Genomic DNA, 20,873 nt, shown 5'->3' on the forward strand with positions numbered 1-20,873 from the left:
ATCGTATTATGGAAGATACCTATATGTTAATATGTTAAATAACATACAATATCAAAGTATATCAATCTAAACGTTTATTACAAATTTGTTTGACGTATAGATAACGTATCTATATCTAGTCATTTTAATGGTCTATTTCGTCCTGCTCATTGTTTATGGAGAGATAGCGCACTGCGCATGCTCAGATATATGTCAACAAACTTAGGACATAGGTTGTTATGGATTGGTTGTAAATTATTAGATACGTTTGCGATTTAAATGCTTAGAGGATTAACTTTAATTTAAATAGAACCATATATCTGTAGCATAAGGATCATATTACTGTATTATAAGTATGGTATATGAAATAAAGGAGCTTCAAGTGATCGATTTCTTGCCACACCACTCCTGGTTCAACCACAACTGAAGTACTATAAGATGTTTATTGGTTTATTCACATTTTTCTTACATATATTATAAATTGGAAATTTAAGATATTTGACTTTTTATCTTTTTAATGCCAATATAAATGTACATATGTAATGAAATCTAAACTCATAGTTTTAACGACTTCACTGTAAACTTTGATTGTTTCCTACAGAAATATATCAGAAGCGAAATATCCATGATGTAATAGGACTAATAATATTTTAATTGGTTATAATAATAAGTAAGTTCTTGCAGATCTTGAAAGATATGATATGAATACATTTTAAGCACGGAAGATTTCATATGTATTTTATAGTTAGTATATTAGTTAGTTAAATTATATAAAAATGTCAATTCTTTTAGTTTGTAATGTTCTTTCCAAAAATTATAGTTAAATTACTATAACGTACTAAGATAAATTCGGACAGAATTTGGCGCAAAATTATATGAATAGTATTTCAAACACACGTTTGTCTAGTAGGTACATGCAGTCAAAGAATGTTTATTTTCCTGAGGTCAGCAGAATAATTTGTCATCTGTTCTTATTCCCAAGAGTCATTTATTTGACTAACAACAACGAAGGAAATTAGATCGCATCACGGAAAACTATGAAAAAGGAGATGGCTAATGGAAATAAATTACGGTGCCGCGGAAAAATTCAAGGTTGCTGATCTAAAAATATGGAATCACGTCAGCAACGCGCCCTGCTTCAACTAATATGTGAATTAAATTAGTATCCTTTCTGCCAAAAGATAATTACTTTTAAATAGTATTTTTTTGTGTAATTAAGCTATAAGTAAACCACGAATTTACTCTAAATATATTTAATATAATAAATTATGACAATTATAAAAAAATATCAATCACAAAACATATAATCTGACATTACAGAGAAATATCATACGAAAATAAGAACTTCAGCCATTATAAAACTTGATGTAGCAATTAAATACAAGATTTAAATTAATGTAGAATCAAAAATTTCTAAGGAACAATGACTTTTAAATTTAATTACAATGTTGATAAGGATGAGTAATTGGTGTAAACATAACTCGATTAGCATTTTACAATAACAATAAGATTTTATCGGTAGGGAAACAAACACAGAAAATTACTTCACCGTTTTTAATTGAATTTACAAAATGGATTTATTAAATTATAATAATTAATATAATAAATTTAATGGGCAGTTGATAAAATTTACAATCAATATCACATTATCAATTTACATTGGACTTGAGGTTCGTACGTGAAAAATAAACATTATTTTTATAACAAAAATTCAAAACCCCGAAATCGGAATTTACTGTGAGTATAACTAATGATGCTGTTAATAAACTATAACTATTTTTATAATGTTTATGATGTGCGATATATAGATGACATAGCTCCAGAACTCTTAATGTCGTCACAAGATATCTTTCAGTTAAAACTACCTGAAATTACAAAATCATATTAACGAATAACTATTATAATATGTTTATCTCAATAAATATCATTAATAATCTAATACTACTTCAAGTACTGAATATATTTTGTATAAATTGTGTAGAGGAATATCGGATTTAGTGTCATCAAGATCGTTAGCAGGTTCTTATCATCAAAAACAGACTAAGAACAGGCGGTGCGACCACCCATAAAGACATTTTGAACGATCTGAACTGTTGTCAGACGAATAATACTCTAACGTGTTTCACCGAACATTCGTCATCATCCGTTTATAATGCTATTTCAGGTGACGTAAAAAATAAAAGTGACGCTATTTTAAAATATATAAAATTAATTCCAGTGTCATGTCAGTGAGAAGTGTAGAACGAAATAACTGATACTTTCAAAATAATAATCAATCAATAACTATTTCCATTTTTATCTTTATAAAAATACATTTACTACATACCAGTACGAAATTTATATAAGTTTATAGTTAAAACTCAATTATTCAAAAAGGACAAAACTCATTTGGATAAATTAAATAGGTGAACACATCTATAACTCTGAAATCACAATACAATTTTATGTCCCAGAGATTCCGAAGATCGGTAGAGTGTGTCTGGGTAAGACTTAGCATTTTTTAATTAAATTATTAAATAAATATACATTACTTAGAACATGAAGGTATTTTTTTTATATTTATTAATCATATGATACTTATGTATATCTATCAACATAAAATAGTTTTATGTCGCTGACGTTGAGAAATTCAAGGCCGCCTTTTGGTCACACCTTATCTCACTTTTTATCTGTTTGTGGAGATTGGAGGCTTTTGTTAAGAAGCCACTAAACCCGATCTGTGGATGGTCAAGATAAAACGTTGATCCAAAGCATTGTGAATCTTATGACCGATGGTTATGCATTAATTTACAATAAACTCCATGGACGATAATAAACTATATCAAAATAAATAAAAGTAAATGCAAGCCAATTTTAAAATAATAAAATATTTATACAGCCTTTATCACAAACATCTCAAAAATTGACATTTATAAACTCTGTAAACAATAACCGTCCCATTGCCGTAAACGGGTGGGTGCTTAACAACACCAGTAAAATATTAATAAGCGGATGGCTCGAGCATATCAACGCAATTATACAACGCAAAATTTTCCTATTTTTTTATGCAAAATATATTTAATATTTACTCTCTGTCGGATATTTAGCGTTATGGAATTACCTTTAAATTGATATCTTACGCTCATATCATATTAAAAGTAATAAATAACCATTTTTCGAGATAAGAAATAAAATAAATTTTATTATTTTGTGAAAAATATTTATTTCCGAAATTAAGCATGTAATATATCATGTATGTCGCCATAAAGCCCTGATGTCTCTGCAAATACATGGCTATCCAGGCCAGTCTGAAATGGAGCAAATAGCGTATACTTTTACTAAAGATTGTATGTAAAAAATTAATGAAATGGTTTTGTAGACAAATATTCATATAGTTTTGGGGGGATAAGTAATTGCATAGTGTACGATTCTTTTTTATCACTGGTGGAATATTTGTTTTATACATTTTGGTTATGTATTTATTTGGTTATGTATTTATATTAGTTTGCTGTCTAGTTTTAAGGGCTATGTATATCACACGTGATTTAAATCAGGAGGCAGGCAAAATCGTGACATGTGTTAAAGGCAAATGTGCATTGTAATTTTAATGTTACATTTAAATTAACTACACTAACAGATTTAAATTTAGTTATAAATTCTATATAAAAAAATTGTTTTGCGTAATTTTACTATTTTTACTACTCGTTATAATCTCTTTCAATAATACTATCCTTAAATAGGAAATCTGAGGGATTAACTTCTGATCTATAATAAAAACTATATACCTTTTCCCAGTGTTCTTTACATTTTTTTTAACATGAGCAAATCGCTAGAAATAAAATTTTATAAATCTGACCTAGTTGCTTTCCGAATAAGGTTCAAAGTGAAATAACGAATCAATGAAAAAAATGTTTGCACCAAGGTATTTAAAAAAAAGTATCCCTAAACTAATTTCACTATAAATTTTTTAGTGAAAGAAATTTTAATACAAAAATATTTGAGGATATTCTTATGTGCACTGTTGTCCATTTCATATTTGGTCCATAAATTATAAATAAACATCATTATGTTTTTAGAATATGATTAAACAAAATGTTAAGCGATACACGTGTATGGTAATAGTGCAGTGGACTAATTGTGATACGCATATAAAACGTACAACATGACCGCATGATAATTTTCAACGGGAATCGAACCCGGAATCACTGACATGAAATAATTATACCACATAAATTCACCCATCCGAACTGTCCTCCTTAGCGATTAATAATGAAATATCTGTTGGGATTATAACATTTTGTTTTTTAGTTTTAAGATACTTTAAGAACTGACCAAGAATCTTCTCCTATTTATTTTATAATAAAAATCCATTATAACTTAATGTTTTCCATTTATTATTTTTAACTTCGCTTAACAAGTCAAATAGCTACAAAGTTTGCTGGTGTATAGGTATTTTGTTATTGAAAGTTGTATATATTTCTTGAGAATAATTTTGAGCGACGAATAATATCGGCTTGAGCACTCTTTTATGTCCCCGTTAAAATGTCGGAACTCGGCCATGACGAAGATTTATTATTTGAGCTCTCGATCACAAAAACGTTCCTCATCTTATGGTGCTGTAAACGTTGCTTCAGCCAACAAAAACAGTAGCAGCACACAGAAATTCATTGGGTTAAAATTCCGAGAATTTTAATATTCATTGAAACTTCTTTGAAGGTTTTATCTATAATTAAAAGTTAATATATGCGTATAATTCTTATTTTAACCATTTATTTAAAATATTTAAGATATTGAGTGTTAAAAATTAAGCAATTTTTTTTTTGAGTGCACAAACTTCCTGGACTTTCTAAATCTAGTTTTAATGACTACTAAGTATTTTTAGTAAGTAAGCATAATATTAATTACGAAACTCTAAAGACAGTTCTTTATAACTAAGATCCGTATTCCATCGAAACTAGCAGTAAACTTAATTAAGGTAAATAATAGTTCACAGTCTACAATTACCGTGATAATATCTGTGACAAATTCATTCTATCAGCCTATTAAATTAGTTTCACTTCTCAAGCAACAAAGTAATTTCAATTGTATAATGAAAGTTTATAAGGGGAAGATCAATATTTAACAATATTTTATGTGACATTGTATTATATTTCTATAGCACAATCTCTGCAATATACATTATTATTTAGAATAATTTTCATATTTACGTCTTTTCATATTTCTATCCGTATTCTGTACTAATGCAGAATTCAATTTAAAAGATAGATAGATTTATCTTTAAGTATTAAGAATGAATGTAATCGATGAGGTCTTTAGAAAACCTCGTTCTAACTTTACAAGAATGATCAGTATACATGATGCATGTTATTTTCAAGACAAAGCTAATTAAAAATTTCAGTGAGGCTTCCTAAGATGAGTCAGATGGTTTGCCACGGACGTGACATGAATTCCACGTTTCGTTGAAATATTCAAAGGAGACCCATAAAACCTGTTTTTAGTGAAGGATCGTAATGAGTTTTACTTTTATATGACCTACTTTGAATATAGATTTGCTATGAGACAAAAAAAAGGTGTTGGTAATAAGAAATATTGGTCCTCCAATCCCTTCTAATTTATTTGAGTACAATTGAATTTTTTTGTTTACGTGTTTGGTAAGGCAAAAGAACTTATTGATTTATAATATAATAGGAAACCCGGGGCTAAATTATTTTTTTATGGCTGTTCGTTTATATTTTCAACATCGCTTTTTGTCACACTTAATTATTCAAATGACGCTACCAAATGCATGTATGCAATAAATTGACTTGATTCTGATACATTAATGGGTTCTACCACACCATTTAGATAACTAACGGCGTTAATGTTACAAACTGTGTACATTTAAATATTTGATTTAGACAAAATCATAAATACACATAAGGTGCGACCACAATCAATCAAAAGTTCGGTAATTCGGTAACAGCCTATCGTTTTACGCTTAATAGGTGTCGAGATTTAGGTGGCTCCATTTATATTACGGGCACCCCTGACTCACATAAAGTTATAACAAGCAAACTTAACGATATGGAACGCTTTTCTAACAAATGACGCAACGTCTCCCAATTCAGGTACATATTAGGAACTGTCGTAAAATAATAAAGAAGTCTGGACGACTAATTACATTCCAGGAAAAAAATATATGAAAATATGAGATAGTATCCAAATATTTGAACTCATTGTTGTCTTTTTACAATATCAGCGTAGGTAGTTGCATGCGACAAATTTTATTGCAGTATTAGCGTTGAACAATTATAATTTTAAATTTGAGTATTTTAATATTATAACTATAATGATAAATAAACTTAATCCAGGAACAAATACCATTTAGTTAGCCGTTTATAAGGATTTACTAATACATGATATTATATTTAAGTTAAATGTAAGGAACAGCGTTCGAGGACATAATAAGTCCCTATTTAATGTTCAGTCCAGATCTCAGGAAAAATAGTTTCCCACAAACCTACCATTGTCTTGGGATCAAAAGAAGTTGGCGCGGAGCTGTATAACAACATCCCCATACAAAATGGTACATTGCAGCAATTCTCCACTACGTGAGCTGTGTGATAAGTTTCAACCTCATTAGTTTCCACGGAAAATGCTCGGTCAAAGAATATAACTCTAGAAAAAAAATAATTTATAAAGGCTCATACCTACATTTATAAATATTATCGTAATGTATGTAAGGTATAGGCTGAAATGCAAATTTTCTTTAAGTAACCACAATTCCGTCTGTTACATGGCCTGGTATAACGTTTACGATTCATTCTGTTTATAGAATTATTTATGTTTCATTTAAAATAATTCACTTAATACTTTTTTCTTTCATTATACATATATGAGACATGTTTCTATTTTTTTAGACAACATATACAGTGACCACGTCTAATACTTTGAAACTGAAAGTATGCATAATTATGCAATATTTAAGTGGCACACTCAGACATTGACATTAAGCTTATAGAATCACATACGAGCACTCAGCATTAGTCACACCAAGACACTAAATTATTCATAAGTTTCAGATCTGTATTGCTAAATGTCTATTTGCATTTCAAAATTAGCACGACGTCAGAATGCTTCTATGGATTTAGTACAGTAGAAGATAATAAGGTAGGTAATAAAGCGTAGGAAGCATGAACCTACGATTTCATATGAAGTAACTGCGTATAAATCGATTTTATTGTACCTGTCCGCGTTACGAATAGTGAGTAGCAAAATTATATTCAAATATTCACATAAAATGTTAAGCTCATAATGCATAGTTGTCAGTTAAAGAAAAAATCATAATACTTTTATCAAGTTCCATTTTTATAGCGACTCGCTTTTTAAAAAATAAACTGAAACGTAAGCCGAATTTTTTAATTTCCTAAATAGAGTTGGACACACAATTTTCCGTGAGAAAAACAGACAAGAATAATTTCAGTGTCGTTGATCCCTCGGTAATTAAAATACTAGGCATTCTGCGTCATGGCTGTATTTTGCGGCATTTTGGTTGTTGCTATAAACTCTGTTACAATAACGTCACTGTAAATTTTGTTCATGAATCAGCTTCTCGTGACTTCTCCAGACATTTGGACAAACCGTCTTATTAGCGCATGTAACTTGAAACAAACAATTAGAGGCGCATTTCTTCTCCTAGTTATCTTTATTAAAAATAATTAAAATTTTTTCAAGTTTCTTCAAATGAATTGCAGTTTTGAGTACATTTGATACATAGATTGTATATGGAATTTAAACACTTTAAAGCAGTTGTCTCATGACTGAAGTGATATTTTGAGATACATTTATGACTAATCACTAATAATTGAAGAAACTTGAATATTTATAAACGAGAGTTTTAATGACATATTTTTTGCATACATATTCATTTTATAAAATAAATGAACTCATTTTATTCAATATTTATTGAGTTTCGTATTTTTTTTTAACATTTAGTATCCACTTTTTAAATATCGAACCGGAAGGATTTTATATTATGACCACGAAAGTCTTATCCGATGTATTATTTATTTTCTTCTAAGCAATTATTATTGAAAATGTCAGTATTACAAAAGACAAAAACCACGATTCATTTGTCTATATCCCACGCCCACGCAGCAATTCACATTCTCTAAGTCGATAATTACACGTATAAATGGGAAATAAACCCACACATTTTGTGTTTCATTATCAAATAACACATTTTGATTATTAAATTTATTGAATTATACAGCACCTATAGTAATAACACCTATTATAATAATATGACAAGTGCACAATTATAATTTTGCACTTGTCACAAATACCATTCCGCGTTTGAAAAATATATTTATATGGCTTTTATATGAATTGCTCAAATGCAAGGCACATCTTATTGATAGTTTTGGTATCTCAACTGAAAGTTTCCTTATTGTAAATTAAAATATCTTTCTTCTAATAATTCTAATCTTTTTTATGTTATAGTTTGAATATGAAATACATATTTTGATTTTATTAAGTCTATCTGTGGTTAAATCTTCTTCTTATTATTTTTTATTTTAAGCAGAAGCGTTGGTTAAAGTGCATTAATTTTTATAGGTTAACATTTAAAACAGCGAGCGATGGGGGAATAGTTATTGTGAATAACCAACATATTTTTGTTTTTGCGAGTCTCCTTATGCGAATAGATTTATTATCTCTTTAAATAATTCCCTACTTCATTCTCCACTAAAGACAGTTCACCTTTACTTTTACGAGCGCATTCAAATATTAATAAAACAATTTGAGATTTGTATAATAATTGTCTTTATATTTCAACTGAGCTCAATTTTGACCTCAGAAAACGATTTTGAGAACGTTAATTGTTCATTAATATTGACTTACATAAGGACAAATATTTTTTTAAATTGACAAAAAGTCGTTGATAGTAGTGGTTGTTAGATGCTTGCTGTAGTTAAAGTTGCAGTTGTAGTAAAAGAAATTACATTGACAGTTCATGGCTATTTGTAAAAAAATATATAATAAATATGTACATTTTCTATATCATTATAAAATACCACATTGACATCAAATTTAAGACTTTTCTTTGATAAATGTATACAGTTTATAAAATAATATTGTTCTGAAAGAAAACATGGTTTAATGGTAACACTCTTCCCTACACTATGGTAGTTGTCATCCCATAAATTCAGAGATAAGCCTTAATGGCTGTTGGTTGTTAATTAACGAAGCTAATGTGCTACCACAGGCATTAATGTTTTGCAAAGGTAAACAGATAATCTAAGATTATGACATTGTTAAGCTTAGGGATTTCGAACTCTAGGGAAATAGTTGTTCAATTCAGACGCCTTTGATGTAAATTATAATAATCAGGTGATTGAGTTTGATATATAATCACTATAGAACGTTCGACATCGCAATCTGTAGCTGATATTGTTGATACATAACAAATGAATAGCGAAAAGTAATCAGTAGATTAATTAAATGCAATCTGGATAATTCACTGAGAAATAGAATATTTTATTTGAATACATTAAAAAACAAATGCCTTAGATCATATTAATAAACTCCCAATAGTACAAAAAAATAGTCAACCTTATTAAAACGCCGGATATTGACAGATATTGTCATCATCGTGCGAGTATATATTTAGTGTCATCGTACTAAGAATTTAATTCATATCCTTCGTGTAAAAACCTATGACTTGATAAAGATATTAATATCGTCTTATTGTTTTATTTAATGTTACCTAGTGAAAGTGTAATTGTACGATATTTCTGCTGTAAGGAAAATTTCTATTCCTTAGATCTTGTGAGCTGAATTTTATTGTATTTGAAATAAATTCGGAACACAAGGTATTTAATTCCCGTCTGGCATGTATCCACGCGGAGAACATGAATCGGAAAACTTGTAATGAAGCGAAGGTGAGAAATACTTGAACCGCAACAAGCCTAGAATACGCTAAGAGTTAAATTGAGTCCTACTTTACTAACTAATTTTCTAACTTATTTAGTTATAACTAAAGAATTGACAGAGGGCACTGTTCTGACATTTATTTGGTAAAATTACGATTCAACGCTATTTGTACTTCCTCTGGATTATTTGATGGCAGCAAAGGAGAAAAATTACTTTAAATACTTACCATTATTATATAGTTAAAGTGAAAAAGTAGATAAATTTATAATATATAGACTAATACTGAAATAATTAGTGTTATTAAACTGGAAAGGGAAGCCTTGGTTAATAAAAGTGTTTGAAATTATTTTGTTTCTTAAGATATAGAGAAATGCGTTTTAAAATAAAATATAGGATCTCCCTTGAAATCATCACTCTACCGTCCTGTACTGTAGATACAAAGTACATAACAGTAAACATATGTTAAACTTCAAAATGTAAACGATAATATACACGAATTTAATTGTTTAAATCATCTGAATCTGCAAGATAAGCTGCTAAAACCAACTAGTCTATATTTCATAACTGAGACGAAATTCTTAAGGTTTGAGTAATGCGTTCTTCGTTCGTTAATCTAACCGCGCTCATAAAATACTTCAATCTATTTAAATTAATTTATGACTGTTGTAAACGTTTTAAATAAGCGCAATGTAAACAGGCTATTGCAGTGTTAAAAAAAATTCAATTAGTTGCTATGTTCATTGCCGTAATGTCGTCGGCATCTTAGTAGTTTTTTTTATTCTTATTTCTATTTTACTCTTTTAAATTTTTCTATTTTCTGCCAGTTTCTTGAAAGAATATGATTGTTAAGAATAAAATAAAACTTTCGGCTTCATTCCTTTTTTTAAGATTTTTTTTTAATAATATTATTGTGTAAATAAAAAAATTTATGCAAATATAATATTAAGAGTATCTTAGATATAAATATTAAATACGTATTAATTTTTGTAATGTATCACTTTTTATTGCAATCGCATACTTGTATGTACTTACATGTGTACTTTCGAAATTATAAGTTAAAAAAAAATAATCTTATTCTTATTAAGTAAAATTATAATTTATATATAAAATTAAATTTTTCAATAAAAACTACCAACTTACAGTGAATACGTATATTTATATTTTATGAAATGTCACCCTATCATCCATTTTATCTTTAATGATTGGAATGAGATCTAATGGGATGTAAAACTTTCGCCAGTATTTATTTAAATAAAACTAATATTTGCCGATTAGTACGCATATTTTATTATTTCTAAAAACTACATACTCCCGACGTTTCGGTAACTTTGCAACAACGATGATCACGGGCAGACGAGATGATATGATAATAGTTTTATACTTGTGCAGTTAGTACATTAGTCTGTATCAAATAGAAATATTATTTTATATATAACGATAAAAATTATAGTGAAACTTGCTTTGTTCTTATGAAATATAAAGTCACAAAGTTATATAACTTCTTAAATAACGTCATTGATACTACTCGTAAGTCAAATCCATTGATCAAGCAAGTCTTACTATATGTGTCTGACGCGGGCTTTAGGCACTTTCTTCAATAGTATCACCAAGTTTATATTTTCAATTATTCTCATTCAATAATTTCATCACCTTTATTCGTTTAGAAAATAATTACTGGTGTCATTAGCAATTCAAATCAGGACCTTTAAGACAGTTCTCAGAATGACAAGACAAATTGTCTGTCTGTCAACGCGTTATGGGCCGAATTTAATTATACTGTGAAATTCATGCTTCTTACGTTTCTCATTACTAGATACTATTTACTCTGACCTTAAAGGGATATATTTTTTGACGATTAAGTTGTATATTCGACCATAATCATGAAAATAAAGGAAACACGTTAAGTTAAAATCAAGATATAAGTATAAGTTTCGATGCACTTACCAAAAAATGTTGATAGTAATTATGATTTCCCAAAAAGTATAATTAATTTTAAACGTAACAGTAAAAATAATGCAAGAGGGTTTTGCGAACTGTTGTTAAAAAAGAAAAAAAATATATAAACAGTATTTAATTTTAATTATTTAAAAACGTTTATTGTACTTTGTAATAAGAGAAACCCAGATACCGTAATGGCCAACTAATGCTCCTTTTCAACTTAGTAGAAAAGCACTGCACAATGGAACTGAATCTGTGTACACATTAACTAAGATATTGTGGTATCTTAATAAAAATATAGGGGTCTTATACTGAAACTGGCTCACTATAAGACTACTATTAGTCTCTTTAAAGTAACTATGAATTACAGAAATAAACAGATCTATGTAATTGTACAATAAATTTTAAAATTATTTCCACATTGAAATTTAAAGTAACATAATTGACTTTAAAAGAAAAAACAAACTTAACCTTATTTACATGAGTAACAGCATTTTGTCTCTGAAGTTGCAATTAATTTATCTACTTTATGTAAATTAAGGCTTGGACGCACTGAGCGGGTACTGTTTTTGCATTAAAGTTTCCTCACTGAAATGGAATCTTTGTGTGAAACCTTGATGGATTAAAATAATATTAATTGTATTATTCCAGACAAGCAAAATACTTTTTGTGCTAGTTATAATATTTCAATATGCAAAATTTTATCTTAAGTTAAAGTTCATTAGACGGTGTCCTGTAAAATGTCAATTCACAACCACTCCTATGCTCATAGATATTTAAGATCACTATATATTTTAATAGTTTAAAGCAAAACAATCATATAACCAACTACAAATATACAAATCTGTTTGCTAAAATAAATCTCTCTCATTTACTAGAATTATTAAAATAAAAACTAACTAACATCTCTTTGGTCACAAAGGTCAGTGGCTCTTTGATAAGATGACAATATTATTTTACTTTATAAGATTACCTATTTGTTTAACCGTGATAATTGGGACACGTTCTTAATAATTAATCGAATTGCCACGAAAATATTAATTATATATAAAATATTTATAAGTAATTATTCAAGATAACATTTTCTATATATTATAAATATAACTTTTGTTCAATACGGCTTTCCTTTGTTTGTTAATTTTGCTGATCGCCTTATGTTTTTAAAATTCAAAACTATCAAAGAATAACTTCTACAGAACTGATATTTTTACAAATATTTCTGAACAGCTTTTAACATAGACTTCTGTTATAAAATAAATATATATATATATATATATATATATATATATATATATATATATAATCTATAGTATATAATCGGTCTGCCGCCTCATTAACACAATAAGTGTTCCGAAGACGTTCATAGTCAACGATAGATTCTAATAATTAATTGACGTATCGTAAATAATTGCGGGAAATTTTAATGTTTATTTTATAAACGCGAAAGTTTATCAATTGCTTGGACTAAGTAGGATAGATATTTATTTAAACATTTAAGAATCTATGATATAAATAAAATATAAATATTATAATGAAATTAATTGTATGAAGTGTGGATACCTTTTGCTCCTCCGTACCATATCTAATATTCTCAAAATCATAGATAAGAATCTTAAAATTTAGATGTGTTGGTGAGGATGAGGATGTATTAGTCTTAGGAAATGGAAGGTATTATTACTAAACCATATATTTGAATAAATCCATAATATAAAATAAAATTTTATTACAAAGTAAATGGGGTGTAATATCAGTTGCAAGGGAATAAGTATTTGCATAGATCTATTGACCTTTAAGCCTATGACACATTTAATTATACTGATTAACTTTAAACAGCTGATCATGAATAGTTACAACATTATAAACTACTGCCATAAATTGAAAAAAGAATAAAAATATATAGTTATTTTATAACATGTTTATTTTCAAAAAAAATTATATTTTTTTAATAATTAATTTAAATTCTCTTTTTAATATAATAAATATTTTCATATATTTATTAGAGTTATTAATATTAATATTTTATTTCAGGAACTGTATCAAAACATAAAGCATTTTAAAATATATTATAACAATAATTAACGATTCAATAACATATTTCTAATAATCGAAAAGAAATAACAACTGGAAAGTCATAAAATAGGCGAATGGAGGTTTGTCGTTCATAAAATATATGAACATGTAAATTTACAATAATTTATTGACGAAAAGTCATTCTACATAACCTTTCTCATTTACGACGCATGTGTTCCGAGCTGTGATCGATAATGCATAATTTATTATCAGACAATGATTCTTAGTAAACTTGTGATTGCAGGGAAAATATACGGCTAACTAGTAATAATAATATTTTAATATTGACGCGTCTCAATGTTTTTTTTTTATATATAAATGTTTTATTTCACTTATAAATTTAAAAGCACCAAACATACCTGCTATACAAATAAAGCAAACATAATGTTTATCTTCTATATAAGCATTAGAAAAAACAGTAGCTGTTACATTATGTATATCTATAAATGAAACTTTATGTATAATAAATAAAAGGAATAAGTCATAAAATAATAAGAGACATACTATTTCTTGAGGTTTGTAAACTTGCACATATTTACAGCATATTTTAAAAGCAATTACTTTATTTTTAAACGACGTATCTAAGTAATGGATTGCAATAGAAAGTATTATTCGTGTAACGCAGCCTTTTTAAATGTGAACTTTGTGGGGTAAAAAATATAATGGTACCCGTAGAATATAAATATATCTGAAGTTTTCTTTAAAATCAAATATTTGCTTCAAATATTCTCAGAATTAGGGAACTAAAATTTAATGCCTGAGTAATGCTACAAGCTAAAAAAGTAATTTTCTCTGATTACTTTAAATGTTCAATATTATGTTTAAAAGAATTACTTCTTTTATTGAAAAAGTTCAACAGAGTTGAAGCGATCGATAGTCCGCCGGTACTAAAACTGCAATTATCAGCAAGTTGCCCTCGATATAAAAATCAAGGCAATTTGTCTTGTTCAAGAACCTGTTGGATCCCTGCCAAGTTTTTGCGGTCCTCTGTTACGGGTTGAAAGAATTTTAAACTGCCATCTCACCTTTGTCTGATTGTCTTATAAATACATATATGGTATGACTGCATTTTCCTTAGCAATTATGTTCCGTTTGGGATTAATTTCATGAATTCTCTTAAAATTTCTGTGATAAAAATAATTGTTATACAACTCTCAGTTTAAATAAGGTTATTAGTACGATATTGATGACATGGTATGCTTTGGGTCAATAAATATGCGGTAAATTATGTACCTATATTTTGACGGTAGATTTTTATGTGATGCATACGATTTTCAATGACACATTTTACACATATTCCTTCAGTACATTCATTTATTAACTTTTTTTAACTTAATAATTACAAAAATATATTACAAAAAAAAACGTATATAATTGGTAATGTCCATACCTCCTTAAAAACATGTTGATATTGATCTGTCTCAGTGACATTGTTGGCACACATCATCATTATATCGGACGTCTTTTCTGCACTCATAGCCAGGTAAAAAATCGAAACTGCATACATACATCTTATAAAGTTACATCATTTTAATAATACATAAAAACTTTTATAAAGCCTTTAGAAATACACACATATAAACACTCATTATAGGAAGTGAAGTTGTAACTAAAGATATATATCTTTTTAATCTACGTCCAGGACCAACTGACAGACACTCACAATTTGATCTGTCTGGATTATGTATATTTTGTCTGGATTATGTATTTTTTAAAATAATAAAGTACGCGTAGTAATCCGAAAAATATTAGTTTCATCCCAAACTTTAAATTAAATATGATGAGAAACAACTTAACATGTTCTATTTCTAAGCTATAAAATATTGGAAGTCCATTATTCGATGATAAAAATTAACTCTCGTGTTAAATCAAATTGAAAAATAAGCTTCCATAAAAGCACGTAACGATTTTGTTATTTTTTTCAACATTAATTGCTTTTATAGTAGAACACTAGGCTAGCTCGACAATAATGTTGTTAAATAAAATTGCCAGAAGCATGAGTCTAATCAGTGACTTTAATGTAGGCAGATAAAATTAAGTTTTGAAATTCCGTCTTTCAACCGAAATCAATATGTGAGATAAGAAAAACAAAACAAGCCTCGATTTGAATTAACGTTTCTTTGTTCAGTTCTTTCTTTGTAAAAACACTAGGGTAAGAGCAAATATTTAATTAAACAAAATAAGAAAATAGTGATACATGATATATAAAAATCTACCTGATGTATAAAAATCGACTACCGAATCACCAATGCGAGTTACGGCACGATAATTTTAAAGCTGCCGATTACTCCCCTAACTCCCCAATAAGTAAGAGACGTCCACCTCTTAGATCCTGTAGACAAAATAACGACTGATAACGCAGACACTAATGTCCTCTTAACACACCAAAACAACACACATACACACCGTTTCCGCTGGACTTAAACGAGGTCCTATTTCAAACACGTCACCCCGGTTTTCTGTGGTTGGACGACGTCCTGCTTTCACATCCTCCTATGCCACCCACCCGTTCAACAACTTCCCAAGAAAAGGTTCGGTCTCTTAAAGACACCATTGGGACAGGTGTTCCACGGACCTGCAGGCCCCGTTCAATTTTAAGAGTAGATCATATTCGGACCATCCACACTCCCGGATGACGCTGTCAAAGCCAACAGGGATTACAGAAACATTCCAGAGGGAAAAAAACAGCACGATGGCTTAATTGGTAAAGCAATTGGGACGCGATATTCTGGAAATGGTAGATTCGAATATAATTTGTGTTGATGAAATTATTTTCGTCGAATATTAATTCTAGAGTTAGACGAGACGAACCTCTCAGCATTCCATGGATTCACCGTGCGGGTGCCGGGTCCATCTATATTAATCTAAGGTTAGATATAATTTTGAAAATTGTTACGATTTTTTTTGCAAAGATTTTTATATTGTATTTAGAATCTCCATAAAAAAACTATCATAATTCAAACTATCATACATTTATAATGCATTAATTTTCAACCAACGTAAGGTTTATGTTGCTGCATCATAATTTTATATTATAATATTAATTACCTTACACGCCTTTATATTTCATTGTTCGTATAATAGATACAGCCTTTGTTCCAGACTGGCCTTTAGCATAGCTGAGGCTTCATTTCCTCCATTTGCATGAATAGTGTTTTCTTTGTTTATTTTAAACCGATCCAAAAGTTATATTAAGAGAATATTTGGTTACTCCCTTTATTTTATTTGGCGTAGTGCACAAAGTAACTAGAAATCCAAGTTCTCATTGTATAAGATAGGAAAGGAAATTTTATTTATCCTTTGTCAATAACATTTGTTTTTACACTGTTATTATTTCTCGCTTAGTTTAAACGACATTTTCATATCGTTTAATCTTGTTATAATGAATGCACTTCTTTGATACTTAATTTACATGAACTGTAGGAGAACTGTTTTCCAAAACGATATTTTAATGAGTCGTTATTTAAACTAGGGAACTAAGACCCACTTTAAATGAGTTGTTTCATATTTCCTTTATTTATTCCAAGTATTTAATAATACCGCTTACGTTAGTTGGATTAAATATCCTTAAATGGATTTCACGTAGTGTTATATTTGCTAACTAGTCACAGGCTGTTATGAAGATGCTTTTCTCTAAAGTGATGTTTAGTACCAACTAGTGTTAAATGCTTTATGTTGATGACTTCATCCGGATAGATTGACCCAAGTTAATTTATGTATAGGTTTATAGACACGTCAAATATGATTATAAATATATGATTTTAATGTCAACTCCTTTTGTGTATGACTGAACTCCTTTTGCAGCGAAATTTAATGTTATATTGAACGAGGCAGTTCTAGAAACAGAAATGCAAGTACTTCCAATGAAAATGCTTTTGTGATAAATAATTCAAAGAACGGTAAAGGTCGATAAACCTTTGTCGTGACTACAAAAGCTCGTATGGATTATTTAGGAAGCTAGAACATAAAATAGAAGAATACCTATAATTGCAATATTTTCTTGGAATACACACAGTAATTTTTAACTTTGTTATTGGTTACGTATATGCTAAGAGTTCAGAAACCACGTGAATCATGTGATATTTATATGACATGGGACTAGGTTTTGAATGATTGAACAATTTAGAGGATATTGAAAATGTTTCGGTCATTTAAAGTAACCCTCAAGAAAGAGATTAGTCTGAGCAATAAGAGACTTATTTGTTATAGTAAGTCTTTTGATCTAATCCAATTGTCCCATTGTGATAATTTTGTAGGTTCATTGGCTTGCAATTCTCCAATTAATATGTTAAATCAAGATATTAGTAATACTGATACAGTCCAATTGTCACCATATTATAAAGCGTTCCCGTGTATTATATAACAGAAAGGGATATAATATAATCGGATTATAATCTCGTTCATTCCATTGTATTTAGTGGACTATTTGTCTAGATTTGCGAGATAATCTACAGCACAACATAAACCTGGGCATAAACTATAGATTTTGGTAATTTTAAAATCGGAATTAAGGAACCTAATCGGGTTAAGAATTTTTGTTTTTCTTTTTTTTAATTTACCAAAGTTGAAAAATACTGAAATCTGCTTGTACCTAGTTCATTTTAAAAACGCTTTTGAATGTTTTGTACTATTCGTAAATTCTAGGGACAGTTAATATTTTTCCATTCTTTTTGTTCTTTTAATGGTTGATGGGGATGAGAATTTATCAAGCCATAGCGTAGAAGAAGAAATTTATAAATTTCTTTAATTAATTAATTTATCTAAGTTAGTACAAATTTCAAAATTTTATCGTAAAAGAAAAATAAAGCAGACTACTTTGCAACAAGTTGTTTTATCACTACTTCATTATACTAGATTCCTTATTTGTAATCAAAGTGTCACGACTAAAGGTTTGTTCTGATAAACTCGTATCTTTGTTTTATGCTCTAGTAGCATCAAATTAACTCTTCTATACACAAAATGATTTTAACTGCGATAGTTTTAATAATCTGAATTTAATCTATAACCGAATAAAACTATAGTTTTCATTATACCATACAGTAAATGTTAATATCGTATGTCTTATCAAGCTATTAAATATAATATTGTCATTATAACTCCACTAAGTGTGTTACAAAACATTGTATGTTCTAGAAATCACAATGTGATTACAAGGTAAGTTAGCTAAGCCTGAATATATGTTGCTTGTTAATCTAGCAATTAATTCATTAGTTCCAATGTTATTCTATGCAATAGTGACTTGTTTTCTTTAAGTATCCTTAAGCAACCACATGTAATATTCTTAAATTGATTGCTTAATACATCATATTACTTTAGCAATAAGGTACAGACTTGGCTGTCTAGCTCATTGAAAAATCACCAGACAAGAAATATCTTAGATATTAATACTTGGAGGGCACTGCAAAGATAGTTAGAACTTAAGAATATTACACACGATTTTTATAAATAAAATTTTATTTTCTCATTCGAAATTACAGGATCGGAAAACTACATTGTTAATTATGAAATATTTAAAGAAAGAAATGAAATAAAGTTACAAAAGTCACTATAAAAATTCATAAAACAAGTCTTATATTTCCAGTGTGAACAGACTGAACAGCATTATCGTTTCACTGTGAACTTTATCCAGGAATTGACGAACCGTGAATTGCCGATAAACGTAATTAGACTTATCGTGCACCTGTCTCAGCAAGTTATATTATTTTTGAAACAAAGCAATTCTGAACATTATTATTTGTTTACGTTAAAATATATGATTATATGTTTTGTTATAAAACGTTACTAACTTTTTAAGAATGTTTACATTTAACGCTATAGAATTATATAGTAAGCTTATCAGTATGGTTCTTAATAAAAGCGCAATGTGCTGTGTGCAGTATGAAGCGTTCGGACAAATTAAGCCCAGCTGGCAAGTACGGAGTTGATTAGCGCAAGCACATTAAGATTTATGATTAAGCGTTAATAACGTTTCCACTGAGGATCTTTTTTTTTTCATTTATTTTACAAACATCAAAGAGCTAATTGACATTCTAAAAATAATGAATACCCCTTTGATAGAGATGTAACGTTGCACGGGGGAATTTGTTTTTAATTGCATTTGAGATAGAATCGGATTTATGAATGAGGATGCTGTTACTGTTTGATTTTTGGATCTCTTTAAATTTGATACTTGACTAACTCCGTAGTAGGAATTTGATATTTATTTGGATGGACATAGATTCTATTTTACACTATTTATGCCAGCAACCCGTATTATTTTTCACACTTTTTGAAAAAAAAAGACTGTCTTTTATTGTTAATTGGATTAATTTATAAGCGTACTCAAATAGTTTAATCTTTATCTACCTTTTCTTTTAAAAGCTCTTTTAAAATTTAGTCAGAACTATTTATTCCTAAATATTTCAAAAACACGTTTTACAATATGATGACAGTCTAAAAATAAAATTGGATTACGCGTATTAGGATACACAAAGGACTCGGTCGTCACACATTTAGTTTGAAAATTCGAATAGTTTTAGAAATCAATGTACCTACTTTAAATAATAACATAAAATAAAAAACATTATTGGATAAATATTATTGAAAGTAAAGATACAAATAGCTGCTGGGATGAATTTGACTCTTATTGTTATGCATAGCCTGTCATAACGCATTACTATTTCAATCCACCGATTTAGGACTGACTGAGACGTATAAAATTTTCTTTGTGCTTCCTCTGGGGTTCACTGTGGGGTTTATTGAAGGAAAATCTTCAATTCAAATGGAATTGAAATCGTATTTTACTGTGTGTTTCTTGGATGTATTGCAAATAGAATGTTGTAAGAATAGTTTAGGATTTGCTGTTAAGTAACAAACTTTAAGGCTATTTTATTAAGCAATAAAATTCCGATTTCTATTACTTTCACGAAATAAATAATACCTTCTGTTACTCAATGCCTCGATTTAACCATAGCTTAATGTATTATAAAATTGAATTAGTGTTATTTATCTCCAAT

General features: G+C 28.7%; 1 protein-coding gene across 4 annotated transcripts in view; it reads left to right on the forward strand.

Annotated features, from left to right (window-relative positions):
* Nucleotides 1-20,873, forward strand: part of LOC116772264 (collagen alpha-1(XVIII) chain) — an 83,575-nt gene that overhangs the window by 593 nt on the left and 62,109 nt on the right. The window lies entirely within an intron of this gene.

The sequence above is a fragment of the Danaus plexippus genome, chromosome 12 (assembly GCF_018135715.1).
Source record: "Danaus plexippus chromosome 12, MEX_DaPlex, whole genome shotgun sequence".
In the NCBI taxonomy this organism is placed as follows: Eukaryota; Metazoa; Arthropoda; class Insecta; order Lepidoptera; family Nymphalidae; genus Danaus; species Danaus plexippus.